This window comes from Hylaeus anthracinus, unplaced genomic scaffold (genome assembly GCF_026225885.1).
Source record: "Hylaeus anthracinus isolate JK02 unplaced genomic scaffold, UHH_iyHylAnth1.0_haploid 27333, whole genome shotgun sequence".
Lineage (NCBI taxonomy): Eukaryota > Metazoa > Arthropoda > Insecta > Hymenoptera > Colletidae > Hylaeus > Hylaeus anthracinus.
In genome coordinates this window covers 98,343-108,596 of record NW_026535140.1, presented here as the reverse complement: position 1 = coordinate 108,596, position 10,254 = coordinate 98,343, and positions in this window count along the sequence as shown.

Genomic DNA, 10,254 nt, shown 5'->3' with positions numbered 1-10,254 from the left:
ATGTTGATTTGCGTAGCGGGAAGCAGAATTTACTACAATGAAACGATTTAGCGTAGTTACGAGTGGGGCAGAAACAAAGTAATCGTCGATAACAATGCACGGCCGTCATTCATGGGGTTATCGAGTTACCCCGTGGAAGTGGATGGAGCCTCGCAGCGTGGAGTTTACCGAGAATTTAACCCCCTTCAAGGAAGAAGACAATGTTTCCCTTTCGCGCTCGCGAACGGCTACACGCGCGACGTCTCCATCCGGAAGATCGAATCCGAACGTCGCTCAGCCTTTTACGGTGGCGTAAATTCGATTCACCCTATTCCTGGGATAGAAAAAGCTGCGGAGGAACCTCTCCTCGCATCCGTCCCTTCTACCCGCTCCTAACATCGTAAGAGACTCCTCGGCGACGTTAAGAGGGTTGTCCCTTTTCGGGGTACAGACTGACACGGGGCTAAAACGCGCCCCTGATAACACACACGCCCTTTTCCCCGGCGTGGTTGACACACGTGGTAACTCGATTCGCTCGGATGCGTCGCAGACGAGAACACCCTGGTCAACTTGTTCCTGTCGATAGACGTGTCCAACAGCTATAGAATTTTCTGCACGCAACGCCATGGTAAATATGGTTGGGCTACCGTTGTGTACCTGTTCTCGAGGTGAGTTTATTTTGATGTAGGCTAAAAGTGCAGGCAAGACATACCCAAAGGAGCAGTATATACGTCTTCTTCTTGTAATAATAGTACTGGATGAGCATTGGGAAATATTTTCGAAAATTAATAAATTTCCCAACGATCGTACAGTAGCTTGATAATATCCTCGCATCGTCTGAACGTTCGAGCCCGTCCCCATAAAAGTGCCATTACTCCCCCCTGAATGAACGTATTCCAGGCAGTGCTGGCGTAAACACCTCCCCATCGTTTTCAGCTTACGCATTCGTCGCACGTTAACAATCCCAATTTGCCCATTCGCCTTTCCTTCCCCGAGTGGTTCAGCGTCACCCCCGCGCTCGTCGCCGAACTGCGCATCAGCCGTTTCAGCCGTGAAGAGGGAGAGGGACGGAGACGAGCACAGACCACGCTAAAATTCTCACCTTCGTCCCCGCAGGGGCTGCAGCTCCCGCGATCGATATTATTTTCTCAATACAGGGCTCGCGGAGGTGGGTCGTCGGTTCGCGCGGAAGAACGCGTCTTCGCGGACGGTCGCTGGTCGCGGAGCCACCCCCCCCCCCCCGCGCAACAGTCTGAAATTGGCCAGGTTCGTAGAACGTGAACGGTTTTCTTGCTGCACGGCGAGTATGCATGAATTATTCGAGATACGTTAATCCGGTTGGCTTCCAGAGCAGCCGAAATCCTCCCTCGACCTTCCTTTCCTACCCCCCTGGTTCGTTTCTCGCTTCCTTCGTCGTCTCTGTTTCCCTCGTACGCCGATCGCGGCGGTGTCGTCGTTCTCTCCTCCTCTTCTGCTTGCCTCACGAGAGGTTGGGAGCCGAGAGGCGAGGTCGAAACGAGGATAGCGGAAGAGCGAAGAACGCGTCAGGCGGGGGATGATGTTGTGGGGGATGGGCCGCCGAGTCGGAGCCTGTGCTCCGCGAGGGTGAGCGAGGAAGTCGCCAAGGGATGAAAGAGGAGCGCGGGAGTCTCTCGGTCGGAGAACGAGGAGAAGTTGGAGGAGAAAGAGCCCGAAGGGTGGGGGAGGCGGTGAATGGAGCCGTGGTGCACGGAGGAGGCGGAGGCCAACCCCAAGCCGGGGTTGCCGGGGCAACGCGGGAGGCGTAGGCGCTCTGGGGGCAGGGAGGAAGGGTTCCCTCGTTCGTTCGGTCGAGCAGGGCCATGCCACGAGGGTTGCGGAGGAGAGGGTTCCTGGCGAGCAGCATTCTCGGGGATGGTTTTCCCTGTGGTGGGAGCCAGAGGAACCGTCGGAGGGGTGGGAAAGACCGCGGCGGACGACCGTTCGAAAACGACCGACGGACCGTGCTATCGTTGCACTTCAGATTGTGCACACCTTGTTTGTTATCCGAGTTACTCGCATGTGTGTCTTTCACCCCTATATGCTTTCGGGTGTTTATCTCCGATGGTTATTTGGGCGTGCAACGGGATTCCTTATTCGAACTGAATTCAGACGGATCGATCTCGTTCGTGTTACCGAATCTCGTATTTTCGTGGTGAAACGATTGTTCTTTCGAGTTCCCAAAATTCTCGCCTTCCTCTTTCCCGCCCTACACCTCTTTGTACGCTAAAATAATGTCACCCTCGCGTTCACCTCTTCAGCCTTTGGCAAAATTAATTCTAGTCTCTTTCTCCTCCGGTTTATAACAAATTCCTAACTATTCGATGCGAGTAAATTTGAGGATAAATCCCCCTCGGGTACGATTAGTTCTTTCTGGGTAACCGATTTCACGATGAAATCATAAATTTGCATCCCTTTCCCGATATTTTTGTTTTTCCATTCTTTCCATTTTTGGACGCCAGTCGATCAAGGGATATTGGTAGAGAAAAATCGTTGCGGGAACCGAGCTTCCATTGTTGATTTTGCAAAATCCTCTGAACGAGGCGGGTGTTCTCATTTCTAGGGGTTGAGAGAGAGAGAGAGAGAGAGAGAGAGAGAGAGGGGGGGGGATAGGAATGGTTGGTGAATTTCGAAGCGTGCCGACATGTAATGATTTGTTTTTCTGAATTTAGAGCGCACTGCATTTTTCCGCGAATTTATTAAAGGGTCGCGCGCGCGCGCGCGCAGAGGGGCGGGAGGGCGCGTGGCGCGCGTTTAATTGAAAAAGCCAGCCGCGACGCGACGGACCGATGTGTGTTCAGCGTTAAATAATTGTTGTGTTTTTCAACGCGACGGAAGAACGTAATTTCAAGCGAACGGGAAAAATGCAGTCGCGCTCAATATTTGCGGGTTTTTCCGTTAAAACGATAATTCTCATCGTAGCGACTAGTAACGCCGAACGCGCGTCATTGCCTCTCCGGTTCGTTACAAATTTGACGCGAGCACCTTTAACAGGCAATCCGAGAATTCTTTTGAATTCGTAGCAAATCTGGATCATTCATTTGTGATCAGTTGCCTTCAACATTTATCCCTTTAATTGCCACGGTGATATTTTCTAAATATCGAAATTTCGCGTAGCGCATCTTATCCGATTCAGTTGGAAAAAGGGTATTTCAGAATTCTCCGAGAACAACGACACCAGGAAAAAAACCTTTTCTCTTTGCTTAACGCTGATACAGCCTGCTGAATAATCGAGCGCACACATTTCAACCGAGAGTATCGCGTATATGGCCGGCGGCTCAGTAGCGCGCATCCAGTGTTTTTCATTTTTAAAGACGACTACTATCCGGACACGGTTCTCGCGTATACAGCTTCCTAGTCGCGGCCCACATATTTACCGACGTATTCGACTACACGGTCCCATCCATGTACACCCGCCCACCTGTACACACGCCCACACGACTTCCTACTTGTACATGGATCCGCGTGCCTATCTATCTAGCCGTCTAATCTTTTCCTCTTCTTCCGACGAAGACTCCTCCAACCGTATCCTTATCGATGACGGATCGAATAATCCGTGGACTGGAATGTTCTCCTTTCTTGGCGACCAAAGATACCGGGACAGAATTTTTATAGCGTCTAGGTGCGCCTTGCGATGATGCAGCTTCGAAAGATTGCTGCTTAAAATGTGACTCCTCGGTTTGAATACTCGTCGAATGGAAGAAACTTCGTTAAAAAGTTCCGCTGATAGGTGCACATGTATCGTTTCAAGCCTCTGCGTACGTCTTTCTTATACTTATCTCGAATTGAATGTTCTTGCGTCCCGAATAGAACAATGCCGCTCTCTCTCTCTCGAGCCGAATACATTCTAGTCGGACGTTCTTCGCGTTTTTCTGAATACGCCTCCTGTTTCCCGTTGCTTGCGTCATCTATTCTCGCATCCTGGCGATGAATACTTTTCATTCGTCGAAAGTTTCGTGCTTCCGTTGTCGAACATTCCCGCTTCTTCGAGTCTTATCGCACAGGAGAGGACTGGCACAGTCGCGAAGAAGATTCTTTCATATTTCCATACTTTGAATCTCTTCTTTAAACTTGTTTACGGGATTACCACCACTAAAATTAAAGGATCCCTGTTAGAGTGTGTAGCTGTGCATAAAACCTATGCGATTAAACCGAAGAGTGATGCTGTTGGAAGAGAATGTCCATTGTTGGTATTCGCCTTTGCTCTTCGGCCTAAACGTGCCTTTACACGATTACCGATTCGCTCGCTCGATCCTCGGCCGATTCTTTCCGAGACCTGATTGCGCCGTTCCCTCTCGCCTCTCCGGATTGGATTGGATTACTCAGTCCAGTAATTCTAGAGGTTTGCAACGCGCTACCGGTTTTCGTGCGCCACAGAGATGATCGATAGTTCGCTGCGAGCCGAGATCATGGCATGTCTGGTTAAAGGATGTTTATTCTACTTTTGCACCGCTGGAAGCTATCGGTCATACGGTAGGTCTGCTTTTTGTCGATGAAAATCGTCTAGGTACCGTTTTTCATTTCTTTGGCATTCGTACTTCAGACTTCCACTTTAATAATGTATTAAATAACAATTACTTATATTCGTAAATCAGTCGTTTTAACCTGTTTGAATACTTCGGTTCGTAATATATTTTCCTCCTAATATTCAAATATATAATATTATTCGCATTAGCCTACAGCGTCAATAGTTACAATATCCTACGAGTCAATAATCACGCTGTCACATTTGTCCCCGCGTATACCATTACAATTTGCTCAAACACGTATGAATTCCAGCTTACCTAATACACGTACATTATTTTAAACAATTCACCGTGACTATTATACTCTATCACCGTCGACATCGCAGCATTTTATCTATTCAAGCCTCTGTTACAATTGATTCCCGTCTTCGCCATTTCATCGTGCAGAAAATCGTTAATTACGGGCCGCTTAATCGTCGAACAAATTGCGTGGGCGTTTCGAAGCGGGATCAGCTTCTGTCGACCGTTCGTAAAATTTCGGCCTTGAGATTTTCTTGCAGGTTTCAGGAACTGTCGCTTTTCACCGGCTGCAAGCAAAACGCGAGATTGATTTTTGGCGAAACGCGAAGAGAGCGCGGCGCGTGCTTTCAACCTATTTTCGTTCCCTTCCTTTAAACTATCGGTCGCACGCGTTCATTAACGAGCGACGTTCGTCGCCATCAAGATCGTTTAGCGATTCTTTGTTCCAGCTGCTCGAGTAACAGTCGTGGGACGCAAATTGCTGGGCCAGAGAGTCGAGCTAAACGTATTTTGGATAACAATGTATGGTCGTTATTGGAAGAGGCTCAACGATTAATACGAATACATGACAAAAATGATAATAGTTTGGAATAGTAGTTACTACACTCGTTACTTCGAATGCAAAACGGTATTTACATATTTAACGTAATTTCTATTTGGTCGCGCTTAATAACCAGCGCAGCCCCCATTTTTATTTACCGAGAATTAACGACACCGTTTATCATTATTCCGTCACGAGTGGAAGACGCTGTAACCACATATTTTCCTCTGGCATGTCTGAGAAATGTTCTATACGGTGATTACGAACGATGTGGATATTCGTTAGTTCCCACCGCGGACACGCCTGCCCGCGTTTTCTGTCAGAAACACATTTGCATGCCCACGAATGGGGAGACGCGTAATCATTATCCTGGCGCTCCCTTCGAGCGGTCTCCCACACTTCACGTTTATTTTGACGTTTTAGTTGAAAATTCTGGGATCGCGATTGACACTCGACGTCTACCATCTCTAATTGCAGTTGGAAAAACTGCTCGTAGCCCCTGAAAAATATAGCTGCGTCGTTACCGCGTTTCTCATTAAGTAGTCGCGGCCATTGGTCAGACAACTTCTAAACCGTTGACGTACCGCGAGCGGCGTGCATTAATTTCCAAGAACGTGGAAGTTCCCCACTGGGAAGCGGCACCGGAGAACGGAATAAAAGGCTCGATGCTCGCGATTAATTAACTCCGGTGCATTACAGCGTTATTAGTGTCCAGTACTCGCGATACGACCGACGTAGATAAGCACGACCGCTTCCGCGTGCTCGGCTACCATGGACGCGGAAATGCGTGCTCCCGACCAATTAGCGTCCTATTTAACGCGAAGAAATTTGCTTATGTCCCATTGTTTCCTCCCTAGTCACCCCTGTCGATTGTGTTTCGCGGGTAGGCTTATTATTTGGCACAGCTGCCGCATTTCTATCTACCTGGGATTTTTGTTACCAGGTATATTTCTAGAAATCAGAAGCAAAAACAATCACCAACACGGTTAATAGGTTTCAGCGAGCGAGTAGATAAAGCGTTAAGGACGAGGAACGTCGTAGACGACTCGCTAGATTACCGAAGGACGGCTCTCGAGATTGCAGGCGATAAAGCGATTTGCTAGCCGGGCGGGGGTGTTCGTTGCGCTAGAATGTTTAATCTGGGCCGTGACGCGCGGGGTCAAACGCAGGAAGATGAAAAACATGGAAACTGGAAGAAGGTGGAGAATGATCTCCTCCGAGGGGGTGGAATGGTTCGTGGGGTGAGGAGAAAGAAAAGATAGAAATAGAGAGAGGGAGGAGAAGACGGTGGCGCGAGCGGGATCGCGATCGCGAGGGTTGGTGAAAGCGAGAGGGTGAATCGTAGACGAGGTTGGCAACGGGGGGTGGACGAGAGCTACGAGCCAGAGGGGTTATCGATGGTGGCGGATAGTACGTCAGAGCCGGAGGCCGGCAGCGGGGGTCGACGCCGGGGATTCAAGTGGAAGCTGCGGCCAATCCGAAGGAATCGTCGCCATGGCTACCGGCGCCTGCGTCCACCGGCTTGCATGCAGACGTTCCGCACAAACGTACCGGCACCCTTGCACACACGTACACGCACGGTCCTAGCGTGTGTTTAAATATATCGCGCCCGCGCTCGCGAGTGTGCGTGCGTGTTGGTGCACCTATGGAATGTGCAAATACCTTGTACATACGAAACAGAGGGGGAGGGATCGCTGCACGTATTCCTCATACCTCCTTGGCGTGTATCGCGCGTTTACATAGGCCAGCCACTTATGTGCATCCCCACAGGGTGCTAGCGTGTGCGTGCACGGACGTACCAGAAAATAGGCGTTAATACGATTTATCTTTGTCTCTTTATAACTGTTCCCCTCCGCGAATGTTTACCTGGCTCTTTCTCGTCCCTCCTTCCACCCCGTGCCCTAGTCCTTTTCCTCCTTTTGTTCTACCATCAGCGAAAGGGTAGCCGAGGATCCATGAAACTCTTCCCTTCTATTCTCTTCCTTTAACCCACTTTTTATCGCGACACTATTACCACCCGCAAACCGTGTCGCAGCGTCTGAATGAAGCCACGGGGAAACGGTGCACGCGCTCGTCCCGTTTTAACCGGTGATCGTTTCAGACACCCGACCGCATAAGGCTCCGTAAATAAAGTTATCGTCTTCGTCTTGTTTGCACGCCACTTAGGACCGCGAAGTTTCTCTACCTCCGACCGCGCTTTGACGAGGGAAAAACCCCACTCCTCCGACAGGGACGCGACGCTTCCGAGATTTATTCAACTTTTGCTCCGTTCGGTCGCACGCTAGGTGTCGAGCTTTCCCGCCAAGATTCCGTCGCCTCTTATTTCTCATTTTCTTTAAATTCAACAGATGACATGCTTCAAAAACTCGATTCTATTTTTATTTGCTTGTTTCATTTTAAACAAAGCATCCCTTGAGCCAACTCTGCTCGAAGAGGGACATCTTACGTTGAACGCAAATCTTTTCTAGGCCTCCGAGATTGCGAGCTAACCTAGCACCCACTATGCCAATTTAATCCAATGTAATAAACACCCCGAATATCTATAAATCTCGCGAACCCGATAAACGGTGTCGATTAGGCAGAAAACGCGGCTCAACAGAGCAATAGAAACTGTCCCCGAAGTCTCCCTAATCGAGCACGTCTGAGAACGCGCAGCGGCAATTTAGGCGGCACTTATCCTGCTGCTTCTCGGTGAATGGCTTCTTTTGTACTTCGCGATGGAAGTCAGGGGTCGGGTGGGGGATTGGCAAAGCAGCAGAAGAAGCGCGGCCGGAAGCGCACGGGAAGAAGCAACAGCTAGCTGCTGGCGGCGCATTCGGTTTTAAGTTTGTCACAGTTATACCCGCGGCCCCGACTCGAAAGTGGGTTAAACGAAGTTCCGCGATACTTCGCCGTTGCGGGCACGGTTCGTCGAACAGCTGCCGATGCGGTTCCCGCCACGAGGATAGAAATTGCAGATGCTCCAATATCGTCGATTAAACTCGCCAAGTTTGAGCAAATTTTATTCGCTCGTGAATCAGCCTCCGTTCAACCTTTCGTTTCGAAGTGTGTATAATTTTCGACACCCCTTACGTTTTCACTTTTTATTTACATTTACAACATATATTCTTCGTACTATATACGAGCGAATAAGTGAGTTTTTTTTTTTTTTTTAAAGAAAACTACCCCTTGAAACGTGGATTTAAGGAGCGAGTATTCCTCCTGCAGACACCAGCAGGGAAACCATTATATAATCTTTGCGTTTAGGGTTAGGAAGGCGCATAATAACCGAGAACTGCGCCTGCGTCGACGAGGGAGTGCCCGCCAACCCTCTTCCGAAAGTGCTCTTTCCCCTAAATCTTCTCAGACCGGTATTACGTAATTATATATTCCATGGAAATGCAAGGGCAAACGTAATCGTCCGTGTTGGGTACCGGAATCGTTCATTCGTGACTTGGCCACCCGTGGAACCTGTAATTTACCATTTTCCTCTTCTCATAGTTGACCATCGTTGAACTCGGTCCGACAATGGGGAGTTTCCGGTACGTGTATGAACTTTTTCTGGCGAAGTTTGGTAGACACGTTAAACGTTCTCTCGAACAATCATTCAATTAGAAGTATCGAGACTAAATAAGATTTTGTTTGATCTCGTATGATCGACTCGATCGACGACGATGATCGCGAGCACCGTGTTCGCAGCAGGGTCGATACAGTATTCGCGAAGCGTCGGGCAGAAAGTTTCGGTGAGTAGGATGCTCTCCACTTTCACTTCGCTTCCTGTTCTCGCTACCCCCTTAATCGCCCCCGAGTACTCGGCAACTTCATGCTTCATTTTATGACGGTACGACGTGCATCGACGAGTCGTAACCCTGAGAAAAAGTTGCACGTTTAGCGGACGCACTTGGAGCGGATAAAGTATCCTCCTCCGTTTAAGGGGTGATTTTTTATTTTTCCCTTTTCTTTCCTTAGTTTTTCCTACGGTCGGGAGAGACTACGTAACCGGTTGGAGTGGTTAATGCACGAGGAAATTGAGCGCTCACGGGCTCACAACTGGACGCAATTAATTCGTTAAAAATGTCTGGCCCCGAGCTGACCAGATATATATGCTAATTAAAATTTTGGCTCGCTCGGATGGCAACGCGTCTCGCGAACTTGTTTGTTTCCAATTTAATTCCCGCGGGAATTAGCCGGAAACGTTTCAATTAGCTGGACGATATTTTAGAGACAAAGTGCTCTTCTCTTGCTATTAATTGGAGGGGATTTTAACGAGCACCGTCGAACGGAAAAAAATACGCCAGCGACGAGCAGTGGTTGAAAATTGAATAACAAATTTTTATAATTAAATAGCGAGAAGAAGTTTGCCGTGCATGCAACGGTGCCTCGAATCCGATCACTTCGGTTTCGAATTTCCAACGAAGCGCGAGAAAGCGTCCAATTCGACCACCGGGTACGGTGGCTCGCTCGCTTTGGCAAGTGTTCGGGCTGCCTTCGAGGGTGCAAACAGTTTATTTAATCTGAAAAACCTATTTGGGGGAATAAGGGAGACGATACGCAGGGCTGATGAGGAAGAATGCCATCAAAGGCCGTCGCCCACACCCCCAACCACGTCCATTTTCCCCTTCGACCCCTTCTTCCTGCTTCGCGTCACCTTTTCGACGCGAGAAAAAAAAAGAATGTTCCCTCGTCGATGAATCTAGTAAATTTTCTCGAATGAATTTTTGAAACGTTCTCTTCTTTGACAGAGTACGTGTCCCTTCGACTATACAATTCTTTACTGGTTTACGATTAAGTAAGTAAATAAAGGTCAATTGATTTCTTTACCCTCTCGAGTCGAAAGCGTTATGCTTCTATTCTATGCTTTTCGTCCTGGTTTTCCTTTTTCCAAAGACCGCGCGCGCGACAGTTTGTTTCAACGGGGCGCCGGAAGCCGTACCTCGCAATCAGCGTTCCTCGCAATCAGCGTTCCTCGCG